General features: G+C 36.5%; 1 long non-coding RNA gene across 5 annotated transcripts in view; it reads right to left on the reverse strand.

Annotated features, from left to right (window-relative positions):
• Window positions 1-6,128: 6,128 nt before the first annotated feature.
• The window catches only part of LOC127577418 (uncharacterized), a 37,264-nt gene continuing 19,037 nt past the window's right edge, over window positions 6,129-24,355 (reverse strand). For 3 of the 5 annotated variants that reach the window (XR_007957375.1, XR_007957374.1, XR_007957378.1), the window contains 4 exons: window positions 21,618-21,760; window positions 21,040-21,200; window positions 18,509-18,638; window positions 6,129-12,651 (listed from right to left, as the gene is read on the reverse strand). This is a non-coding gene — a long non-coding RNA (uncharacterized LOC127577418). The remainder of the gene's footprint in view (window positions 12,652-18,508; window positions 18,639-21,039; window positions 21,201-21,617; window positions 21,761-24,355) is intronic. The other 2 variants (XR_007957376.1, XR_007957377.1) reach the window with 1 other exon arrangement.

A 24,355-nucleotide genomic window follows, 5' to 3' on the forward strand; every position in this document is an offset into this window, starting at 1 on the left:
TGATTGCCTGGCATGGTTCCTCAAAGTGTCAGTATATTATACCACTATACTACTTTTAGGATTTTCTGGAAAAATAAATCTGCTTAATTTCCTTTCAGAAATGTAATCATGTCATCTGGAACTTAATCACAGGCATCATTAAAGCCTAGGATATATTTTTCCAGGCCAAGTTGTATTCTTCAACAAGAGTGATCAATCAGTGTTGATCTTCCAAAATTGTCAGTCAACTGTGAAAAACAGCCAATCTGGATTATATAGCTCAATACAATGAATCAAGTGAAGATGTTTTATCCTTTAATGAGAAGCAAGTAGAAGCTTAATATGCTTATTGCATTTGAACTACATCATGCACATTTTCTCTGTGTTGTAATTGGAGAATTGGTTGTTAACATTTAAAATATTGCATAAAATATCCTCATTCATAAACATGTTTCTGGGAGGCAACTATTTTGAGCTCATATTAGCCACACATGAGTATTTTTGTGTATTAGAGTTGTTAATCCTACAAATTTTGGAGACTAGGATTTGAGGTATTGTGTGAACTGCTGATGTGTCAATCACCTGGCCTTCGACGAGATAGTGCCATAACAAAAATTCAATCTTGGGCCTTTGTCAGCTTCAGGGCAAGACATGCAACTATAGATCAACATCCAGATGGCCCTCATAATGGCAGTGTAATTGATTACCACACTCAAATGCAATATAATGAGGTGCTTTGATGCATCAACACAAGCTTATTTCTCCTCTGCCATGCAATGAGAGACTTAACTTTACACTTGTATTCAACAGCAACTGGAAGGATGTCATTTTATTGCCTACTAGGGACTATGGATTGTACTCTTGCTCATCTCTATGCCAGCACTGTCCCCTGTTAAGGGAGCAAACAAAAATGAGTTAATGTTCGTTTTCCATGGAATAACCTGAGAAAATTTAAGATTAAGGATTTGTTTAACATAAAAAAGTGTGACAGGGTCAATGATAAGTATACCTATAGAATGAAGGATGCAGATAAAGAGCACATCAGAAATCAGGTTTATTATCACTGACTTATATGACATGAAATTTGTTAGTTTGTGGCAGCAGTACAGTGCAAAGGCATAAAGGTTACTATAAATTACAAAGTAAATAGTGCAAATAAAAAAGGAATAACGAGATTAAATGCCAACGATTTAGGACAATCCTAAAGAAAGTTTGGCCCCACCCATATCACAAATTTATAATGAGCAAATTTAGTCAATGTATTTAAAAGAACTCCAACTGGTTGAATAAAAAATGATTAACAGATAAGGACAAAGTGTTAGAGCTTTTTTGAAGTTTCTTTTAATTTTTAGCACTTTCCTCAAAACCCACCTCTTTAGCCAAGTACCCATCACCCCCTTGTGAGATCTTTCTTGAGCAGCTTCAACCTTTGACTGATTAAACTTGTATAGACATGGGAAGTTTCTTTACATTTAAGGCACTATATAACTGCTGCTAGGTGTCACAATAATGCATTTGATTTTCTCTCTAAAAATAGGAGTGCAGTAATTTTTAAACAAAAGGAGTATTCACAGAAAGATTAGCTAGAAACATTCTGGATGGTTAAAAGGATCACCCCACACTCATTTTTTAAAATGCTTTTATATTACAAAAAAGTCCAAAAGCTTAAGGATAAAAATTACAAATACATAATCCAAAAAAATTGATACATATATGACTGCATAAAATTATTTTATTGCAATCTCATAAAAACCTTTCATACATGGTGCACATTTATTAACCACCAGATTAGAGCTATATTTAGCTATTCTGTTCATTAAGTGAAATGAAATATATAGAGCAGTCTTTACTGTGACTATATATTGACATCCCTTAACTTCTCCATTCAACGTAAAATCCTAATAAAACCACACTGATGCTTTGATTGAACATTCAGTTAAGGCTTAGAATAATGTGGGTCATTTTAGGTTATAAAAAAAACAGATTGTGTACATTTTTACCTCTTGCATTAAGATGAACTGGTGCCAGTCAGAAACTTACTACTGTCCTTTAAGGTGCACAGGACAGGTCCATTAATCACTAACTAGTCAAAAGCTATACAACTAAGAACAAATAGAGTTCCCCATCATCATTTTCAAAAGATCAATCATTGCTTTAAATTCAAAAGGAGAACAATTTATAATCCTTTAAGAAAATTGCACCATAGGATACGAGACAAGGATCAGTGGCTGGCTCAAAATCAGCCAGTGAGAGGTGTCAGGCTAAATAATGACACTACCTGTGGGTTAGAAAATTTGAGTCTCAAACAATTCGTTTCCTGATATAGAATTTCCGAAGGAATACGCTTTGGCAATAAATACTTTCTTCACATCCATATTGTTTTTTGAAGTCATCAATGTTGCAAAGTACTGTGCTGACTCTGGTGTTGTGCTGCATAATCTCTTTTTAAAAGAATGTTACCTAAGACAAGCTCACATCATTATTAATATTTTATAGTTGCAATCATGGCATATCACTCAATTATTATTTAGCATTACATACATATTAATTGTCGCTTCTCATACTTCTTAATGACACAGGAGACCATTCAGCCTGTAGAGTCTATGCCAGCTCTCAGAGAAATCCCGTCAATAGCATTCCTCCACATTTCCCTGTAACTCACACTGCTCATTAACTCTTCCCAACACCCACTCTCCTCCTACCCAACTCACTCTGGGGCAGAGGCCAGTTAACCTACCAGCATGTTTTTGGGAAGTGGCAGGAATCCAAAGCATGTGGGAAAACCCATGCGGTCACAGGAAGAATATGCAAACTCTACATAGACAATGGAAGTCAGGATCAAACCTGGGTCATAGGAGATGTGCAGCAAGATTGTGGCTTATAATAGAGCAACTATTTCATAGCAACAAATCTTTATTTAACTTCATTGTGTGGGAATCCTCTTGGATACCAACTGGTATCCTGGGAACAGCAAACTTCCACAGAATCTTAAAACATTTACATGAGTCCATTTGGCCCATTGTATCTGTGCCAGTCAAAAAAGAGCTACCATCCTAGTGCCACCTTCCAGGACTTGATGTGCCATCTTCAGGTCACAGCTCTGCAAGTGCACATCCAGACAGGCACTTCTTAAAAGTGGTGAAGGCTTCTGCTGAGTTCTCTGGGTGAAAATATTTTCCTCATCTCCTCTCTAATTCTACCAAATTACCTTAAATGTTTCTCATGTTAACTGCAAACCATCACCAAAGCAACTGACAACGCAACCATTGAAATTAACCACATAAAATGGGATAGTGATTTTCAAATGTTGAAAGTGTGATGGGAAGCAGATGGAGCTTTAAGTGATGAAGTATGGGAAATGATTAATTTATCAAAATGGGCCAGGGGTGGGGTCTAACGTTATTATCCAGTGAATGCACAGTAACAACTGACTTCTTCAATTAGCGTCCCCTGGTTTCATTCAGCTGCTGGTGAAACAGGTAGCAGTGTGAGTTGTTATCAAATGGTAAAGATGACGGGTTGACATTTATATAATGTAGAAGTTGCCTTTGGCAGCTATTCATCTCCTTGTAACAAAGCTACAGGTTAGAATATGCAACTATGCCCAATGTTCTACAGCTGCATTATATAATTGCCTTGAGTCCAAAATCTCATATCATCCAATGTGCACAAGTGCACTTTCAGAAAAGGAATCATTATAGGCACAAGAACCCTGGATTTTTTGTAGTAACCCAATTTCATTTAATTTAGCTCAGTGCAGTGAATAAATTTGGACCTACTTGGCATGAATTGTTCAGCTACTGTCTGTTGCATACAGCTAGCCCATTAAGTATGGCCTTAAGGAATCACTCAATATTCTTCTTCTATGGGGCCAAAATTGCCAAAGGGATACATAAAATAGAAGATTTGTGATAAATATGAAGTAGAGAGAGAATCATATGTACAGGGAAAATATGAAAGAAATCTTAATATGTTAATAGAATTAAAAGTGATTGCTTCCTATTGAAATGAAAATGGATCTGTGCTGCTCCACAAGACCATGTGCTGATATTATAACTCTCTCTCTCTCTCTTTCTCCATTACTATGAACTTGTCCAATATCTCTCCAATTAAATACCTTAACAGTTTTACAAATCAGAAAAACATTAACTCAGAATTATGGCTCTCACCTTGGGGCCATCCTCTCCTTGAACAGCAAGCCTCTAATTCTGTAATGTTCCACAATGTTACAGAAGTGGCTACACATCAAATACATTTATTTGGTTGCAAATGTGCTTTGGGTTTTGAAAACTTTATATAATGGCAAATGGCTTCTTTTGTTTTCCCTTGAGAAACATAGTACCAGCTTTGTTAGAACCCTATGCATAGTGAGTAATTTATAAAAGAGGAGGAAAGTGTTAGAATTGGAGCAGGGAATTTTAGATAGTGGAGAGAGACAGAGTATTGGAGATGCACAATGGGGAGGGCAAATCTCACAGATGGAATCAAATGGAGGAATGTCAAATTGTCGTTCCTTTGTGATTAAAATAGATATGTCATGATAAAGTTCAATAAAGGGTGCAATTTTCAAATGAGAATACATGAGACAAAGATAATCGAAACAGTAATAAAAATGGCAGAGGGAAAAGAGCAATTCAAGGAAGATAGTCTACTTAATGAGGGAAACGGTTCTTTTTCTATATTTGGCCAGATGGCAAGACACAGTATTAAATCCTATTAAGTTAAATGAGAATAAATCTGCTGAAAATTTGCTGTTTGGATTACCAGTTCGTAAGAAAACATAAAATTTATACAATAAAAATAAAATTCAAATATTGAAATTAAAAATAACTGATTAATTGATTAACTTATTCTAGTTTATTCTTTTTCTCTGCAGGTGACAATTTGAATATTAAATAAAAGTGAGATCCCAAAAACCTTGATATGGCCTTCTGAGAAGCATCAGCTCCCACAAAATACATCCTTCCATCATAAATCCTTCCCCACTGCTGGGTGTTTTGAACATGTTTTATTGTACTCTGGTCAGTTTTAAGAGTACACATTAAGCTTGATGGATAGTTTAATCATCTGCAATGTTTGAATGGACAACATGGAATGAAAGTCTGCCTAAATATACATACTAATTCTATAGCTCAAAGCATTAAAATTTAACCTTTGTGTGGAACTCAATGACTATCAGCATGACTCCACACATCTTGCGTTATAAATTTATGCAGTAAAAACAAATATCTATCAAATAGCCTGTATTAACATTCCCGACATCTCCCTCACAAAAAGGACTGGTAGACTGTTGTGATGCCTGATCTTAACATAAATGGGTGGCAGATATGTTTTTTTTCACTGGGTATTAGGAAACAATATGTCATATTGGATATGTCATATTGGATCAACTCAAATGAATTTATGCAATGGATTGATACTTGAGTAAGTCATGAAAAATGAATGCAGTGTAATGCTATGGAGCTAAAATCTCCATGTTGTTGTTTTAAAAATTTACAATCCATTTTTAACTTCGTAACTGCTAGTTAAAATCATCCATGAAGGAGCCTGGGACAATAACATATGGCCCTGACGACAAATTGGGCAACAATAATATTTGTTCAGTTGCATTACTGCTCATGGACCGCCATCTGTCCAAGTACACAATGGGGTCTGCACTCCATTATTGGTCTTACAGGCAGTATTATGGCTGAAATATCCAACATAAGCTCAGCAGACCTTCTTACAGTTGCTCCAAATAAACATTTCCAGTGCATCTTCTTAACAATGTCGTTTCTTTACCAAATTTCCCACCTTTGCACGTAGGGCATGTTCATCTTCACTGATCTGTGGTCCTTTGTGATTTGTCTGCTGCCATCCAAGGCTTACTCACTTTGTAAATTCACTGATGATTACAGTATTCATAATGCTGGGAGCAGTGGATTTACAGAATTCAAATAAATGATAGTTACCTAGTTCAGGTTAGCTGCCTAAAATATCAACTTCACAAATACATAAAATATAAACAAGCTAATCTGTTATATCCAAATAGGAACACTTGTTCTGTTTTTGTCAGTTAATGGCTGTTTGAACTTTGCTGTGCATCCATTAATACAATGAAGTCACTGACACTTCTCACATTTCATACTTAAGTACTCTATTTATTGATTTGTTGAAAGTAAACAGGATATCTGTTACATCATTTAAAATCTATCAGTTGTATATGGATTTTACAGCATAGTCTACACAAGTCTTTGCATATACAAGACCATATTTTGACAATCTTGTCTATCTAGAACTAGCCTTTTTGATGAAGAGATTCAGTGTTACAAAAGTCATGGAGTGACATGGAGGGCAATTTTTATCCCCCCCATCTACAACTGCTGAATAACTACAACCCCTCACGAAAGGTACAGCACTGATGACATTTATTCCTGTAGGCATGACTGGATTCTACTGCCTGTCAACCTTTCATTCATCAGCAGGCCTTCCAATTTAAAAGCCCACAAATAATCTCAGAAATTTGAGTTTTTGTCAATGCAACTCCTTTCAGACAACCAAAACATAGATTATTGCAAATGCTCCCATCTCCAAAGTAGAATTTAAAACTTGAGGGGAAAAAAAAACACATTAGATTTAAAAATCAAAGTTAGTTTTTAAAGAGGGTAGATATCGCAGACTGAGTAGGGGAAACTAGTTAATGATGAGCAGGTGTTAACTCGCTGGTAATGCACTTTTGGTACTGCTTGGACAAATGCAGAGGAAATGAGGGAGGATCACATATCTGTGAAGTAACTTTGCATTATCTTTCTTTTGTTAGTTAAATTTAAAAATGAAGATCAGGTCAGCTCTTGCGTGTGTGCAAGCCAAATGCCCATTTTCCTCTCTGCACTCAGTTCTGCTGCTGCTTTATGGGCAAATGGCATGGATGGAAATCTAATTCATTGGCTGGACTTTGATGCAAAGTGCTGGCACCGAACTACTGGTGTTTCTCCAATGTTAGTGGAAACAACTTTGGTATTTTTGCATGAACGTAGATGACCTGAACTTGCTGTTTGCTCTCCTGTGGGGATTTCCCAACTGTGTTCCAACACTGGACTCCTCACCGAGTCTAGTTGCGGAGCATAAATTTGCAACAATTTCCCAGAAGTTAAGCCTCAGCGCCTTAATGGGAGGAGTGGCTGTGCGAAGAAACATTAGTTAATTTATATCTTTTAATGAATTGAATTCAGACCAAAATTGTTATTTTTAAGAGTATATAGGGGACATTCAGAAATATTCAGTTTTGACAGTTTTCTCAACTGTATCATGGGCAGGGCCTGTTATGCTTCCTGTTCCAAAACTATCTCGCACCATCCTCAACTCCACGAGAACATAATATTGTACAAGGCCCTGTCTCTGCTCAACTTTTCACCACCTCAGAAAAGAATGTCCTCTACAAGAAAATCAACAGAGGCACATTAAAAACAGCTTAAATCCATAGCGTCAAACAATCTGTTGGAAGAACAGCAGCTTGAGCAGCATCTGGGTGTGGGGGAAGGAGCTGCTGACGTTTCAGGTCGAAACCCTACATCAGGACTGAAGGAGAGTTTAAATCCATACTTAACACATACGGCAGTAGTGACCATGGTGGCTCATTGTTAGCAGCAAGTTTTGGCCAACACGTTATTCCATCCCATCGACAGAGTCCAGACCAAAGATGAAACAGTTCCTACCTGTTTCAATGCTGATTGACCAATAGTGAATTTTTAGGAGACAGAACATAAAAGAAATGCCAAAGAAATAAGTATAGTCCTAAAAATATAAAACTGTTTATTTTGTGTTATGTTGCCATTATTTTTATGATGAATACTAGAAGTAGCTTTACCAGCAGCACACATTTAAATCCCATATTTTTTGCAAACTCATTACTTCCTGATCCAGAAGAACTTAACAGTTTTTCATAGGAGCAAAATAGGCCACTCAGCCTTTTGAGCATGCTCCACATTTCAATGAGATTATATCTCATTTGATTGTAACCTCAATGCCTATTCTAATAACCTCTCACCCCCTTGCTTATCAAGAATTTATGTACCTTTGCTTTAGAAATATTCAAAGACCTTCTTCGTCAAAGGATGGTGGAAGCAGAGTTCTAAAGGCACACAACCCTCTCAAGGAATTTGTTTTGCCTCATCTCTGTCTTAGATGGGTAACCCTTTATCTTTTAAACAGTGACCCATGGGAAATGCCGCAACAGACCATGAACCCTGCACAATGCTAGAACTATGAACTAGTCCCATGTCAGTTCCTCAAATAAAAATTGATAACTCTAGTATTGTATCTGTTTTCATTTCAGTATTGTTTGTAGGCTAAAATTCTTGAAATATGAATGACCATACAAATAAAGTAATTTGTTGAGCTAAATCTCTAATATACTTTCACTGAATGATCTATGTGGATAACAAATTTGATTAATCATGGTAAAAACAAAAATTGGAATTTAACACATTACAAGAGAACAATTCACAGACATCAGTCATAATATAAACATAATATTTGTTGCAGTTATGGCACATTCCTTTATAGATATACTTTTATTTATGGACTTCAAGATTCAGGTATATTTTGTCAAATATAGCTAATTATTCCCTAACAAGTTAAAATCGGATCTCAATTTTATTTCTGCAAATCTCATCTTAACTATGCTGATATCCAACACAGGATTGAAACCTTTGTAAATGTCTACAATTTAGCATACTGCACACTATAAAGGATGCACAAGTATACAGAGATACAGAAGCATTGTGCACACTGGTTTTGTATCAGAAGGAAGTACATAGCATTTTGGTTTGGTTTATTGTCACTTGTACCGAGGTACAGTGAAAAGCTTGTCTTACAAACTGATCATACACGTCAATTCATTATGCAGTGCAGTTACATTGAGTTAGTACAGACTGCATTGAAGTAGTATAGGTAAAAACAATAACAGTAAAGTGTCACAGCTACAGAGAAAGTGCAGTGCAATAAGGTGCAAGGTCACAACAAGGTAGATCGTGAGGTCATAGTTCATCTCATTGTATAAGGAAACCATTCAATAGTCATCACAGTGGGGTAGAAGCTGTCCTTAAGTCTGGTGGTATGTGCCCTCTGGCTCCTGTATCTTCTACCTAATGGAAGGAGAGAGAAGAGAGAATGTCCCAGGTGGGTGGGGTCTTTGATTATGCTGGCTGCTTCACCAAGACAACAAGAGGTAAAGAGTCCAAGGAGGGGAGGCTGGTGTCCATGATGCACTGGGCTGTGTCCACAACTCTCTGCAGTTTCTTGCAGTTGCCGTACCAAGCTGTGATGCATCCTGAGAGGATGCTTTCTATGGTGCATCGGTAAAAGCTGGTGAGAGTCAAAGGGGACAAACCAAATTTCTTTAGCCTCCTGAGGAAGTAGAGGTGCTGGTGAGCGTTCTTGGCCGTGGCATCTACATGATTTGACCAGGACAGGCTGTTGGTGATGTTCACTCCCAGGAACTTGAAGCTCTCAACCCTCTCGACCATAATTAAAATTATAGCAATGTTTCCTCCAGGATAATTAGATCATTTTAAAATTAACACAAAATAAACAGCAACTAAGGAGATATAAAAACTTCAAGCTAGAGTGTCATAATTATGCCTAATAAACCACCCCAAAATTTCTTCTTAAAATTTTAATGCAGTTTAACTACCTGCATTGCTAACCAGATGGAAGTAATCAGTTTTCACTGATGCTTTCAGTTAAATATCTTACACTTTACTTCCTTTGAATTAATAGCTTGCTAATGTGATTTTAGTCCCATTCAGTGAAATTAAGTATTACGGCATGGGTCAGTGGTTATGGTTATTTTTTCTACACAGACCTGTCAGGGAGATATCCTAAACATTGAATATATGCTTTCTTACAAAAAAATGTGTTGAAGTTAGGACAAGAGTTCCTCCAAGTACTTTGACTTTGCTGTAGATTGAAGATCAAAGACATGCAGGCTGTCACAGTCAGGAAATAATGAGAGTTATCAAAAGAAGGGCATAAGCAGAAATAGGATTCTTTTACTATTACGGTCATATTGTTTTATCAGGTTATTCAAGTAAATAATGACAGAAGCTGAGAATTTTGCAGTTCTTGGCAGATTCATTTAAGTGCAATGTTTTAATAAATTTACAAAGCAACATACTGGAGATGCTGGAAATCCAAAATAATACAGAAAATACTAGAAACACTCAGCAGGTCAGACAGCATGTACAGAGAGTAAAACAGAGTTAAAGCTTCAAGTCCATGAGCTTTCATTAATCATGATGAAAGGTCATTGGTCTGAAATGTTGATACATTTTTGTTTTCCACTGAATGATAAATATAACCTTCATCTACCGGCTGTTTTCTTGCCTCTGTGGTTCCCAGCTTCTGATTTAATCATTTCCCAAAATAATTCATTGGAACTTATCCCATATCTAAACAGAATGAATGATGTTCGACAATTAAAATGATTATTCCCAAATGAAGTTCAAGATGCTTGTGCAAAGGTAACAAGTGCCAAGATCTCACCTTGAGTCATAACAAAGCTTAAGAGTACAATCAAGGTAACTAAATAACAGCAGGTCTCATAGGTATAACAACTCTATTAACATTAGATCATTACAGAATCAATGGTAGAAGTCGTGGTGTACCGCTTTCTTCAAAACTGTAATATACTTTTAAATGAAAAATGGTCAGATGGAATAATCATAAAAATAATTATATGTTTCTGCTGATTTGAGATGGCACATGAATTAATAATTTAAAAGTAGAAATTTAGAACCACATTTTATTCCAAATTATATTACATTAAAATATTTTTAAAAGGCCTTAGCGTTTCTACATAGTAAAATGAAATTATTTCTAATGTTTTTATTTTTATACCTCATGTGCACTCCAACTTTCAATAGCAAGATTGCTCAAGTCCAGAAAATACTGTTTATTAAAATGAATGTTATCTACAAAATATCAGACTATATAAACAGAGGCAATGGCTGAAAATTTAATTACCTGATCAATAGGTAGAATTTAGAGCAACATCTACATTACATTGTTTTTGCTTAAATATCCAGCAGAAATTTAGGGCAAAATATATTCCCATTTAGCAAACATTCAATATTTTGAATGCTCATTAGTAACAATAAACTGTTCTAAGCTTAACTGGTGTTTTGATTATTTCCTCTATTCAGATATTTGATTTTTATCATGGCAGTAACCCTTTGCTCCTAAAGCCATGAATTTCATCTAGTAACATCTTTTAAGGTAATCAGCTGGTTAAAAATTCCTATTGATGTAAGTAGCCAGAAAAAGTCAAAAGTCAAGAAGAACTCAACTCTCTTGCAGTTCACACATCTGCCCTAGATGAAGCACTACACAGAAACATGATGATTGGCACCACCTTTCCTGAACACATTTCAGAGAAGGAAAACAAAACATCATTTGATTGAGAGATTGCCTCAGAAATATTAACCCTGGTATACATTTCTCTGGGAACACCCTATGCTTTTACTTGTCCCATTGCCAGCCCTTTTTTCTATACACCATCAGCCTCTCTTTCACAGATTTAGGGACCTTTACGATCTTTTCTTCTCTCCTCACTTTTTCATTATTCTACTCGCCCTCCCCACCCTAACCCCTGTTCCTAAAATTAATGTTTAAAGGCCCATTAACTGCTTAAAATAGGACCAGAGAGTAAGATTAACAATTCCTTCAGCATGTGAGCTAACTCTGTTACTGAATTCTGACAAAAGGTCATCACCTTGAAATGTTAATTATTTCTCTTTCTTCAAATGCTGTCTTCCCTGGTATTATTTCAAATATTTTTTGGTTTGAATTCAAATTTTCAGAATCTGCAGTACTTTGTTGCTTTTCTAGTAGTTATATTGCTGTTTCTTTTTGTACAGCTGGCATCATTCAGGATGCAATATATTTGCAATAAGCTAGTTTTGAATTTTCAGGCTGCATGATGATCTGAATCCTTAAGGCACTTAGAAAGTATAATGGTCACTGCAAGGAACAGTTGGTACCCTTATAATTAAATAAAAGGCAAAGTAAGTAAGTTTTAGGTTTGTAGCTATAAACTATCAATTTAGAATGGGAAAGGGAACTTTTAATTTTAAAAAGAAATTTTACTGCAGTATTGAAATTAAGTGACAAGACTGTTTCATAGCAGTCCAATTCAAACCATGACATGTCTCATATTGATTTGATTCTGAAATAGGAGTTGCATTAAACATTGGTTTGAAATAATCTGTCATTTGAATGAATTATAGAATGTTTGATTACAACTACTGCTTTAATTATTTTTGTGTTAAGTTTATCATATTCCTATGGATCGGCATTACTTTCATAGCTATTTCCTCTTTCAATTTAAGTCTTCATCTACTTCCAATTAAAAAAGCTGCTTAAGGCAGGCATTTTCACATTTGCTGTTGAAGGTTTTTCTGCTGAAATTAGGTTGTCTGATGCTACTGACATTCTAATGTCTTCTATTCCGATTCAACCAGCTGAAAGTTGTATGTTTTATTTCCAAGTAATAACTGATGAGTTTTGAATGAAGTTGTTCATACATGTTTGACGCGTTTTCATTATAATGGAGCAATATGATCACCAGACTCAGCGAAATGACGACCAATAATTTCCAAAACACTGCTGGCAAATAGGAATTATCTTCAGTTGCTGGTTTAAAGAAAAACACGAAGAGGTTATAAAAAAAACATTGAATCCTTTTTTACAATTAAAGTATTATTCAAATTAGTGAAAGTTACATCTACAAAAGTGACTGATGTTCAGAATGCGTATTATGGGAAGCTTTGTACAAAAAACAAATCAATTGTTTGGTAGTGGGCAATGTTGAGCAGGAGAACTGATTCAGATAAAGTCAATTTATACACTGATCTTATACCAGCGATTACATGTTCACAGCAGTCTGTTTAATGGCATTGGTTCTTATTTCAAAGCTTTAAACTTAACTGGAAGCATCAATATTGTTCATTCTTGCTTCTCTGATGTTTCCTTCCTTCTACTTTGACAGCATCAGAGCATAATTATTCTTACTGTGAAATGCTATATTTATAACGCTAAGTACATACAATTCCAAATCTGCTATTTATTGTGACATGCTCATGTTAAAAATATCAACACCATTGAGTGAAGGACAATATTGCAATCGCCCTATTTACAGATACTTAATTAAAATCATCTTTAGAATATAGGTTTCATACATAATACTTGTTCGATAGAGCTGCCTGAAGAAACTTTAAATTATATCTTCTTTTATGCAAAAAAAAGCTACAATATCTTTAGTTAATAACTAATAATGGCAGTCTAGCTATTCATTGTCATTATCAATTACTTGTATATTTTTGTTATGAAATTTATTTTTCCCTTATCAGATCAGAGGTATTTGAGGCTCTGTACCTGTTTTTTTAAATACATTTCCTTTGAATAGATACTTGCCTCTGTACAGATGTGAGACCAGTTAATATGGTTTTGGTATTAACTTGCAAGAGAACGAGCAGGTTCCTGCACCTTTCAAGGAATCTTCTATATCCATCATAAACTATCCATCATTACACACTAAACATAATTTTCAAGTTTCATCACAGAGTCAAGACAAAAGACACTGAGCCAAACAAACATCACAAACGGCTGTGTGGACCATGTAGATTTTAGGAACAATGTCTGAGTATGTTGATCTGACTTGAGCCAGTAAGAGATATACTACACAGGGTAGGCTGATGTTCCAGCACCTGGGGAGCACTCTTGTATAACTACTGGAAGAGGATATAATTTGAACTTGGCTTTTATCACCCATAACCGATAAGTCAAGATTAACATTTGTTAACTTATCAGCTTGCAATTTTCTGAATGACTATCAGGTAGTGGTCATAGCAAGTGCAACTCATCCCCAGCAACGGGTCAATAGGCTTGAGATTCCAGATTGGGACTATGGCAAGGATTTGGCAAGTCCTCATACACTGGAGACCAGAAAATGGACTGAAAACTGGTTTCATCATATTTGAATTTTTAAAGAAAATACAATTAACCTTCTACTCCCACATCAAGAAAGCATATCTGGGAAAACTGATGGGCTACTTAGGAGTTTCATCCATTAATACTCCTGTAGATCTTAATAAAAATTCCAACCGATTACAACTGGCAAGACCCCATGGTGCCCTGAAGAATTTCCTATGGATAACTAATACCAGCAACAGATTTCTTTAGAATGACGGCCTGCTCTGATAATGCCCAACTGCAGCATCCAAAACATGAAGAACACAAACTACCTCAAAATGACAGTCTGCCTAAAATATGTGAACATACAAATAAAATAAAATCAATAGAAAGTGCTTTGTAAAAGAAGTCCAGCTCCTGCAGATATTATCGCAGCTAATATTACATACAGCAGAAAGCTGCTACTTTAGCAAAGCCAGAACAAATAAAATTTATGCTCAGCAGTTTATTTTGCATGTATAATGACACAGAATTTAGTGCGAGCACTATGAGATTATGGCTTGGATATTAGCTCTCGGCCATCTGGACTGACTGCCATAATAAATGCAAGTTGGTTTCTTTAAAAGAAATTGTATGTAGAGCCATGAGCACAGTTAAGGACAAAAATTAATTGCAGAAAGGATTGCGTTGACCAGGCATCAGAAAGACAGATTCACACATCTGGAGTGCCAGCACCAGAGGGCCTTTAAAAGAGTGAGAAAGCAAAAGCCAGAGCTAGGAAATAAAATGACAAAGAAAGAGTAATACTACCCTCGAGAGCACAAAATAGATTAGCTTGGAGGAAAACAGCCCCATGGAGTAGTGGATGCCAAATGAAAATCAATAGTCAGCAGAATATTATATCTCTGAAAGTTATTTGAATTGCATGCTGGAAGGTTGTTTCATATTTAAACAAAATACTAATGAGCTTTTCTTTGTGTCACCCTTTTCAAGAATACTCTAATGTCTTGCCATTCTTAAGGTCAATGTACTAGTGCTATTTTATTTTTTATCAACTCTCATTATTTTCAGTGCATATGGCCAATTCCATCTCTTTAAATGCACTGAAGTAATGAGAGGACAAGAAGATGATTCAGATTTCCTTCCATTTACTTAGCTTCAGTCATATCAGGAAAGATCAGAAACATTAGACTGTAACAATACTATCTGAAACATTGTACCGAGCAATTATTTATAACAATTTAAAAATGATCTTTTTATTTCATACTTAAAAGCGTGATTAGCCTTACAAGAATAGTCTCAGCAAGGTGTATTTATTATGAGCAACTAGTGTTTTACTGAAGATTTTTGGTTAACATTTCTCTGATCTATTTCTTTTTAGATAATCTCTTGTAATCCAGGACAGTTTGCTTCCACTGAGTAGTGGGAGATTCCAGTGTATGATTTCTTTCAAAGCAGAATAGCCATTGCACACCAGCTACCACAGGGGCGGCACTGTGCTGCAGCATTTAATTTTGCCGTCTCACAGCTCCCAGGACCCAGGTTCAATACTGCTCACATGGAGTTCACACACTCTCTCCATGATTGTGTGGGTTTCTGCTGGGTAATCTCGTTTCCTCCCACATCCCGACAACAAACTGGTAAATGAACTGGTTGCTGTAAATTACACCTTCATGTAAGTTAACAGCAAGAAGAATCAAAGGGGACGGGTGTAAAAGAGAATAAGCTGCAAGGCTGCAGAGAAATAAGAACGTGAATTGGACTAATGAGATTGTACCCCTGGGATCAACATGGATCGGAAGGCCAAATGGCCTCCTGCTGTGTCATTATGCATAAAATAAAGTAATAATATTCTTTAAAAAATCATCTTGGCCTTCTATACTCTTCTAAGCAGATTGACTTGGAATGATCACATTAAGATTGTTATAAAATGAGTTTCAGATCCTAGATAGCCATTAAAATTAAAACATATTGCCTTAACTAATGCTTTCTGAGCACTTCTAATCATTATGGTATATCTTTTCAATTGCACTGAAAAATGAGGTTATTCAGTTAGCTATAACTGTGGTTTATTGCAGAGCCTGTCTAGGAAAATTGACAGGCTGCATCAGGAATTCTATCCATTATGACTTTCTGTAGACTTCAGTAGAACTTCCATCAGTTATAGCCAGCACTGCTGGACCAGGAGCCAGTGTTGGTCAGTGAGCAAAAGAAGATAGAAGAACAGAATTTATTACAAATAATGGTTATGGGTCAATGTTTCGCATGAGCTCAAATTTACTGAGAATGAAATGTGGGAGCCCAAATAGACAGGACAGGAATAGTTAAATTTAAAGGCAACAAAGGCACAGAAAAGAGTTTGACCAGCAAAAGTGACAATTTTTCAGTTGTGTAAATAGGGAGCCTTGGTGATGTGGAGGATATGGGTTTAAGAAACCATACAGGGTTTAATAAGAATACCAAGGTCAAAAATATTCTAGTTTAGGTTCAGACGTGACTTGGGAAAGACACAGAATCAATGCTTAATGATTGATTAGGGCCAAGATCTATAAATATGGTCTTTGCAATATTTAACTGGATGTTATACAAGGATTGCTGGGGTACGTCTGTGAGAAAACTGCTTAAAAGGTGTCCTAGTAGGATTTGTCCAAGATTTGTTGTGTTCACAATAACCACAGTGGTTGAATTTATAGATAGATTCACTGGTATTCAATTAAGAGAAAGTACAGTCTTCTTAAAATGTCATTGATGTTAACCACATAATAATTTCCTCACCAATGGAGCATCTGTTCTTCAAATGCTGTAATAGCGGACAAACAGTATGATGTATCAAAGGCAGTGGGTTGGTTAAGAGGTACGATGCCATCATCATACACGTGCAATCTAGAGTATTTCAGATGACACAGTTGAAGGCAACAAGTAGAAGAAAAATGGACATAGGATAGATTTCTGACTCTGACCGATAGATAGGAATAAAACCTCTCAAGGATCATTTCACCCATTTGGATACCAAGAGGAACTTGGAGAGAATGGCATGGCCAATCCTGTCAAAAGCTGCAAGTGTCAGAAGGATGAGGAGAGAAGCTTTACAATAGTCCCCATGCAGGGTCTTGACCTAAAACTTTGACTGTCCCTTTTCCTCCACAGATTCTGCCTGACCCAGAGTTCCTCCAGCAGCTTACTTCTTGATGCTTTACTACAGTCAAACAGGACTATATTGCAGAACAGGCTAATTTTAACCAAAATAAGTTTAAATGAATGCCTCATATCTTGGCCTTTTTAAAACAAAAGTAATTTCAATAAATTGAACTCTATTTTGGGATTTTTCTACCTGATCAACTTCTAATTTTTTTTCAAATAGTAATGTTCGGACAGCTTTTTTTTCTTACAAAGAAGGTTAAAATGCTCGAACTAGCAAATTGTGGTGCAATCAAAAAATCACACTCCACATCAAGTACTGCTTATCTGGAACTGTCTCGTGAAACAACTGATGTGGGAAGTTAACCACGATGCTGTATTAGGATTGCAAGGGCATGTCTGTGACAAAACTGCTTAATGGGTGCCCTAGTAGGAGTTCTCTAAGATTTGTTGTGTTCACAATAACCACAGTGATTGAATTTATAGATAGGTTCTCTGGTGTTCAATAAAGAAAGAATACAGTCTTCTTAAAATATCATTGATGTTAACCACATAATAATTTCCTCACCAATGGAGCTACGAGTCCAAGATATCCTCTTTAGCATAACGAGAGAACAGCGAAGAGAAAAAGAACAGCTTAAAGCTCACCCTGCATTATCTAAATGGGAGATATCAACCACTTCAGGCTTGCTGAAGACTAAATGAGAAATTCAGAAATGAATATAGAAAATTGCTGACATGTATGCAGAGGTAAAATCATCTGGGAAAACCCAATCAGAAGGATAATGAGATTCATACAGTGCATTTCACAGTTGACTCCTGGCTACTGTGTCAACACAGATGCTTATATTTCTTGTTATCTAGTCAATAAATTTGCTACCTCATGCCTATGATATGTAGGTTCTTCAAAGCTAGTAAGCAATCCTTTAATCATACTTCAGATTGGATACATACCAACACCATTTTGCCTGTATGTTAAAATAACAAAATTGAAATAAACTTGAAATAAAAGCAAATGTTTTGGACATCTGAAGGCTGACAAACATTTGAATGAGAAATATTGTGAAGGTATAGGATGCAGCTCTGCCAGATTTGCTGCAAATTCCCCATATATTGCTTTAATTTATACACATTTTAACAAAGAAAACAAAGCTGCTCAATCAACACATTTGAATATTAAGAATATAGAAAGTACTTGTAATACAAGTTGAATCGGAAGCAAAACCCACAAGGAATAATTCATTTTGAAGCAGGCTAATAACTCTCATGAGGCTGCAAATTATTAGACCTAAACAGCTTTGTGTACAAAAAGTTAGGCTATTTACCTCTTCAAGCCCCATCCCTTTAATACAACTCCCAGTAATGCACAATTCAATGGCGCAGTAATCCATTAACTTCACTTTTTATAACATATGAAATATTTAAATATAATCAAACATACTGTGAAAAATTATCTCATCTGATTCTCGAAAGCGTACTCTTCTTTCTGATCTTGTTCTGTGAGAAACATAGTCTTGATACCTTGTCATCTTGGATCTCTTCCTCAATATGGAAATAGGGAGTTCCACCTGCTGGTTTCCAATATTTTCAACACTGTAAGCCTTAAAATCCATACACAAATTCTCTACTTCTCTGTACGTGACTGACATGATTTAAGAAGGAACAACATTTAAATCAATGGTTTTAGAATATTTTACTCAAACAGAGACATATTTTCATTGGAAATACAGCTTTCTTCCCCGAAATCCACAAAAATATTCATTACATAGAGAATGAACATCATAAGTCTGGATTAAATATATTCTAGTCCATTAAAAGAAACAAGTGAGGAAATTCCAGAAGCGCTGACCATTCATTTTTCAATTATCAGTGGATATTTGAAGGACTGCTAATGTTGTATTTTACTTAAAGATGGAGAAAGGAATAAAGAAGCAATTACAGGCCAGTTAGTTTAATTTCAATAGTGAATAACATACTGGAATCAACCCTGAGGGATAGTTAAACCTTCATTTAGCAGAACATGGGAATCAAGGACAGGATGGATTTAGTGAAGAGAAGGTCACTGTTGATTAACTTAGTTGAATTTTTAAGCTGAGATTAAGGTGGGTCAATGAAAGCAGAGAGTTTGATGTAGCCTATGTGATTTTAGCTTGGATTTTGATAAGATCCTACATGACAAGGTGCCAAAAAAGGGAAAGTTCATGGGATTCACGGAGGCTAATTCATTAGCTCCAAAATGGGTTCAATGGTAGGAAACAGAAGTAGTGATTAATGGGTGTTTTAGAGACTGGAAGGCTGTTACCAGTAGAGTTCCACAAGGCACTTTGTCCCTTGCATTCTATAATATGTTGTAATAATTTAGACTGGAAATATTGGAACTATGTAAAAGAAATTTGTTGAAAATACACAACTTGGCCCTATGTTTGAGGTAGGGCCAAGAAGCTGAGCTTTCAACTCCATGAAGATGTAGATGATTTGGTCAGTTCAGCAGAAAAATGGCAAATGGAATTTAGTCCAAAGTAGTATTTGGGGGGGTGTGGTGCTAACACGCAAGGGTACATACAACAAGTGAGGGGTATACCTGGAGTGTATATCTATAGGTGCTCAAAGACAGCAAGACATGTCAAAAAGGTGGTTAGGAAGGCACATGAAATGCTTTCCTTTATGAGGAAAGGCAAAGATCATATGACAGGTAGGTTATATTAGAAATGTATACAATATTATTCAGGCCATAGCTTGAGTGTTGTATACAGTTCTGGTCTGCATGTTACAAGAAAGATGTGATTGACTTGGAGAGGGTGCAGAGGTGATTTGTAAGGATGTTGCTAGAACTGGAATCTTTGGAGAGATTAGGGTTGGTTTTTTTTGGATCAGAAGAGGCTGAGGGAAAACTTAGTTGCATTGTATAAAACTGTCAGGGAACTAGACAGAGTAAATAGAAAGGCTCTATTCCCCTTAGCAAAGGTATCAAAAACCAGGGAGTATAGATTTAAAATAATTGATGGAAAAATTAGAGGGGAATATGAAGGAGATAGTTTTTCACCCAGAGAGTGGTAGAGGGCACTGAAGGGCAGAAACTTTTATCACATTTAAAATGTTCTTGGATGCGTACATAAAGAGGTGTGTACCTGATAGTTTTGGATCAAGTACAGGAAGGTGGGATTATGTTTGGCCTCTCTTTTGTGACTGGTCCAAACATAATGGGCCAAATAACCTTCTATTGTGTTGCAAGTTTTGAGTGATATTGTTCCTGATAAATACTCATGGAACAGCACCTATTTTTTTGGCCTTTGGTTCAAGAGGTACCGAACATGAGGCATGTCATCATTCACAAGGACCTGTTACTCAACTCATCCTCCAGCAAGAGTGAGAAAAATAACAGCTGAATTGTCTTCCAGTTCCCCACTGCATATTCCAGATGAGTACTGAGTGAGTTTGACCTATAATCCATATTCACTGATCCTTTATCAATGTCATTTAAAAAAAACATATTGCTTTATAATTTGTGCAGTAATTTGGGGGAAATCATTTTTTCATTCTCACAGATCTGATTGTTTCCATTAGTTCTAGATAACACAAAATACATAAAATATCAATTCAGGCTAAATAAGAGAAATAGAATTTTATATAGGCATGTTTATGTTTGACAGGTTTTATACAGGCTATCACAGAAAATTGTGCTATAATTTCTAAATTTATGCCAAATTAAAATCTTTTAGTCCATTCTCCTGAAGAAATGATAAACGAGAATTAAATGTAAAGCAACTTAGACCAAAAAGATTATCTGAAAAGATAAAAGGATCAGTCTTGCTGATCAAGAAGTATTCGGCCTGATTGGATTTTCATTAATGGGCCATAAAAATAAACAGCAATTAACTGTGTCTTTAGTACTTAATTAATCTTCCTTGATGGCGAGTTCAAGAATACACACAAATCCCCCGCAATAAACACTAACATCTTAAGACATCGTACCTCCTCTTTGTGACTCACTTTTGCACGTAACACATTTGTTTTATGCATCTTGGCATCTGGAGTGCTTTCAAATGTCTGTGGTAAAACTTTACTGGAAGTATCGTGTAGTTGAAGAGCAGTAAAATCTTGAGTAGTGGCAGAATGGTTTGGTCTTAATGTATCTAGACAAGGTGGGAAAATACAGTACAAAGTTGTTTCAAATAGAGTACATTGCCAGCAAACAGAAGACAGAATATACTCGAAATAGTCAGCATATCAGGCAAGTTTGTAGAGAGAGGAAAATGATCATTGTTTCCCATTGATGCCATTCATCAGACTGGAGGAAGTTGGAGATAACAAGTTTTAAGCAATTACAGAGCTGGGGAAGGGTGGCCTGGGGTGGGGGTTTATCCAGGTTGGGTGTGTAGGGCAGGAGAAAGGAGAGGTCTGTAATAAGGTAGGAGGCATGAGAAATGAAATGACTAAAGATACTGACGTGCAGGACAAAGGGGATAGTAAAAGGACGAATAGAGAACTAGAGATGGGTCTATAGGAAAGGCAAATGGTAGCAGATTCATCACGTGAAATGCTGAACTCACCGCTTTGTCTAGAAGGCTGTAGTGTGCCTATTTGAAAGATGAAGTGGTGTTACTTGAGCTAATGCTGAGTTTCACTGGAACTTGGTAGGAGGCCCAGGTCAGAAACTGCGTGAAGACCAGATGCCCAGTATAGTACTTGTGAACTGTTCAGAGGTTAACCATAAAACAGTCTTCCAATATATATCAATACAGAGGAGATAGCAACATGAACAGCAAACATGCAACACTAAATCTGGGGAACATATTTTCATCTGAGAGGAACGTTGGCTACAAAGCAGACCTTGCATCTCCTGTGCCCGCATGAGAAGGATCATGGTGTCATGAAGGAAACTGCCCCTTCAGAATGGTGAGAGTGGAGGTGAGGTTGTGTTTGGATGCAGCATCTTGCTGGAGGTAGTGAAAATGATCTGCTGAATGTGAAGTGTGATGGAGTAGATCTGAGGAGGAGGAGGAGTCATACCAGATTCAATGGAACAGACGAGCAGAGAATGCAGTTGAATACCTGAAGGAACAGGATAAGATGATGTATAGTCAAGAGAACTGTGCAAGTCAGTAGTCTTTAAGATTAATAAATGACATAAGCTAATCTCAGAAGGATTTCCACTTTTGATAAATTGAAGGAGGGAAGAATTGGAGCTGGACCAAGACAAATTTGATGAGATTTTCCTGGTTTGGGGTAAGTAATATAGAAGATAAGAGCAGGAGTAGGCCATTTAGCCCATCAAGGCTGCTCAGCTACACTATATGACTGTGCTGATAATCCATCTTACTAACACACTCATGTCCCTTGCATGCAGAAATTTACCTATTCCTTTTTTAAATATATCATGCGACTTGGCCTCTATTGTGCTCTGTGGCAGCAAATTCCACAGGTTCACTATCCTCTGTGTGAAGAAATGTTTCTTCATCTTAATCATAAATCTCTTTTCCTGTAACCCGAGATGATGACCCCTCATTGTAAACACCCCGGCCAAGGAAACATCCTTCCAACACTCTGTCTAGCCCTGTCAGATTTTATGTAAGTTTCAATCAGGTCTTTTCTCTTCTAAACTCTGGTGCATGCAAACCCAGTTGAACTAATTTCTCCTCATACAGTAGGTCTGCTTTCACAGGAATCAGTCTGTGAACCGTTGCTGCACTCCCTCATGTGAGGAGGCCAAAACTGCATAAAATACTCAAAGTGTGTTCACACTAAATTGTATAATTATAGCAAGAAATCCTTACTTCTGTACTCAAATTATCTTGCCATGAAGACTAACAAATAATTTCCTCCTTAAACGCATGTTTGCTTTCAATAATTGGTATATAAAAACACTCAAGTCTCTTTGTACATCACTTTCCAGTCTAATGGCATTTAAATAATTCACTGCCTTTCTGTTTTCCTACCAAAATGCAATACATTTGCCATGTCTTTGCCTACCTGCTCATTCTAAGTCACCGTTGAAGCCTCTTTGCATCTTCCTCACAATTTACATTCCCATCTGTTTAGTGTTGTCAGCCAATTTAGAAATATTATTCAGTTTCCTCATTCAAACTGTTAATATGAATAGCTGAGCCCCAAACACTAATCACTATATTACCCATTACCCTGAAAAAGACCCATTTATTCCCAATTTTTGTTTCCTGTCTGCCAAAAAAATTTCAATTCATGCCATTACATTAATCCCAATCCCATGTACTCGGATCACTTTGCACTAAAATGGACTTTGTTTTTGCTCTAATTGTGTTTTTTTCTTGTAAAATTTGTGTATAACTTATGTTTAATTTATGTTTTTCTTGTGAATGCTGCTTATATGATGCTGTGCCTGTGATGCTGCTGCAAGTAAATTTTTCATTGCATCTGGGCATACACGTACTTGTGCCTATGACAATAAACTTGACTTTAACTTTACACACTAATCTTTCCTGTGGGATTTTATCAAAGGCTTTTGCAAAATCCAGGTACACCATTCCCAGTGGCTCTCCTTTTCCTATTCCACCAGCTACATCCTTAAAATGTTCCAGGAGATTGTCAAACACAATTTCCCTTCCAGAAATCCATGTTGACTATGTCTAATCCAGTTGATATTTTGCAAGTGTCCTTTAAATTGCCTCTTGTATTTTCCCCCTAGTGATGTTAGGCTATCCAGTCTGTAGTTTCCTATCAGTAATACACTGCTCGAAGGGATGAAAGATGGAAGCTGAGGAGGGCAGGAACAAAGATGTTCGAATATTTATGAAAGCCATTCATTGCCACGTGTTGGCATAGCAATCGTGTTTTTTGTAAGAAGTGAGTGGGGTCAATGGCAAACTCGTTCAAGGTGAGAATAAGTTCAACCAGGTAGATGTGGATGGTGGCTAATGACTACTTAGGCCAGAGGCAAACCTGAGGGTAGATGGTGTTCAAGGACCATTTCAAGAAACTGAAAATTTAGCAGCAGAAGGCATTAAAGGAATGGTAATAAAACCAGGAAGAGACTTGATAAAGAGTGAAAAGAAGAGCTGAGAAAGGAAGATATAGACTCTGTGCAGAAAGAAAAGGCTGAATCAATGGATCAATAAGGACAGCCGCGTTTCTGGATCAATAGAAGATAGAAAGAGCCTGTGCATGACTGAATGATTTTGGGTGAAGAGTAAGTAGCAGGGTGGGGGTTTGGTGGGGATCCTCCACAGAAGATGAAACCATTAACAGTTGTGAACATGATGGTTTTATGTTTAGAGGCGACTTCACATTCAATGAGAGAAGAAAGAGAGAGATT

This window comes from Pristis pectinata, chromosome 1 (genome assembly GCF_009764475.1).
Source record: "Pristis pectinata isolate sPriPec2 chromosome 1, sPriPec2.1.pri, whole genome shotgun sequence".
Classification (NCBI taxonomy): Eukaryota; Metazoa; Chordata; class Chondrichthyes; order Rhinopristiformes; family Pristidae; genus Pristis; species Pristis pectinata.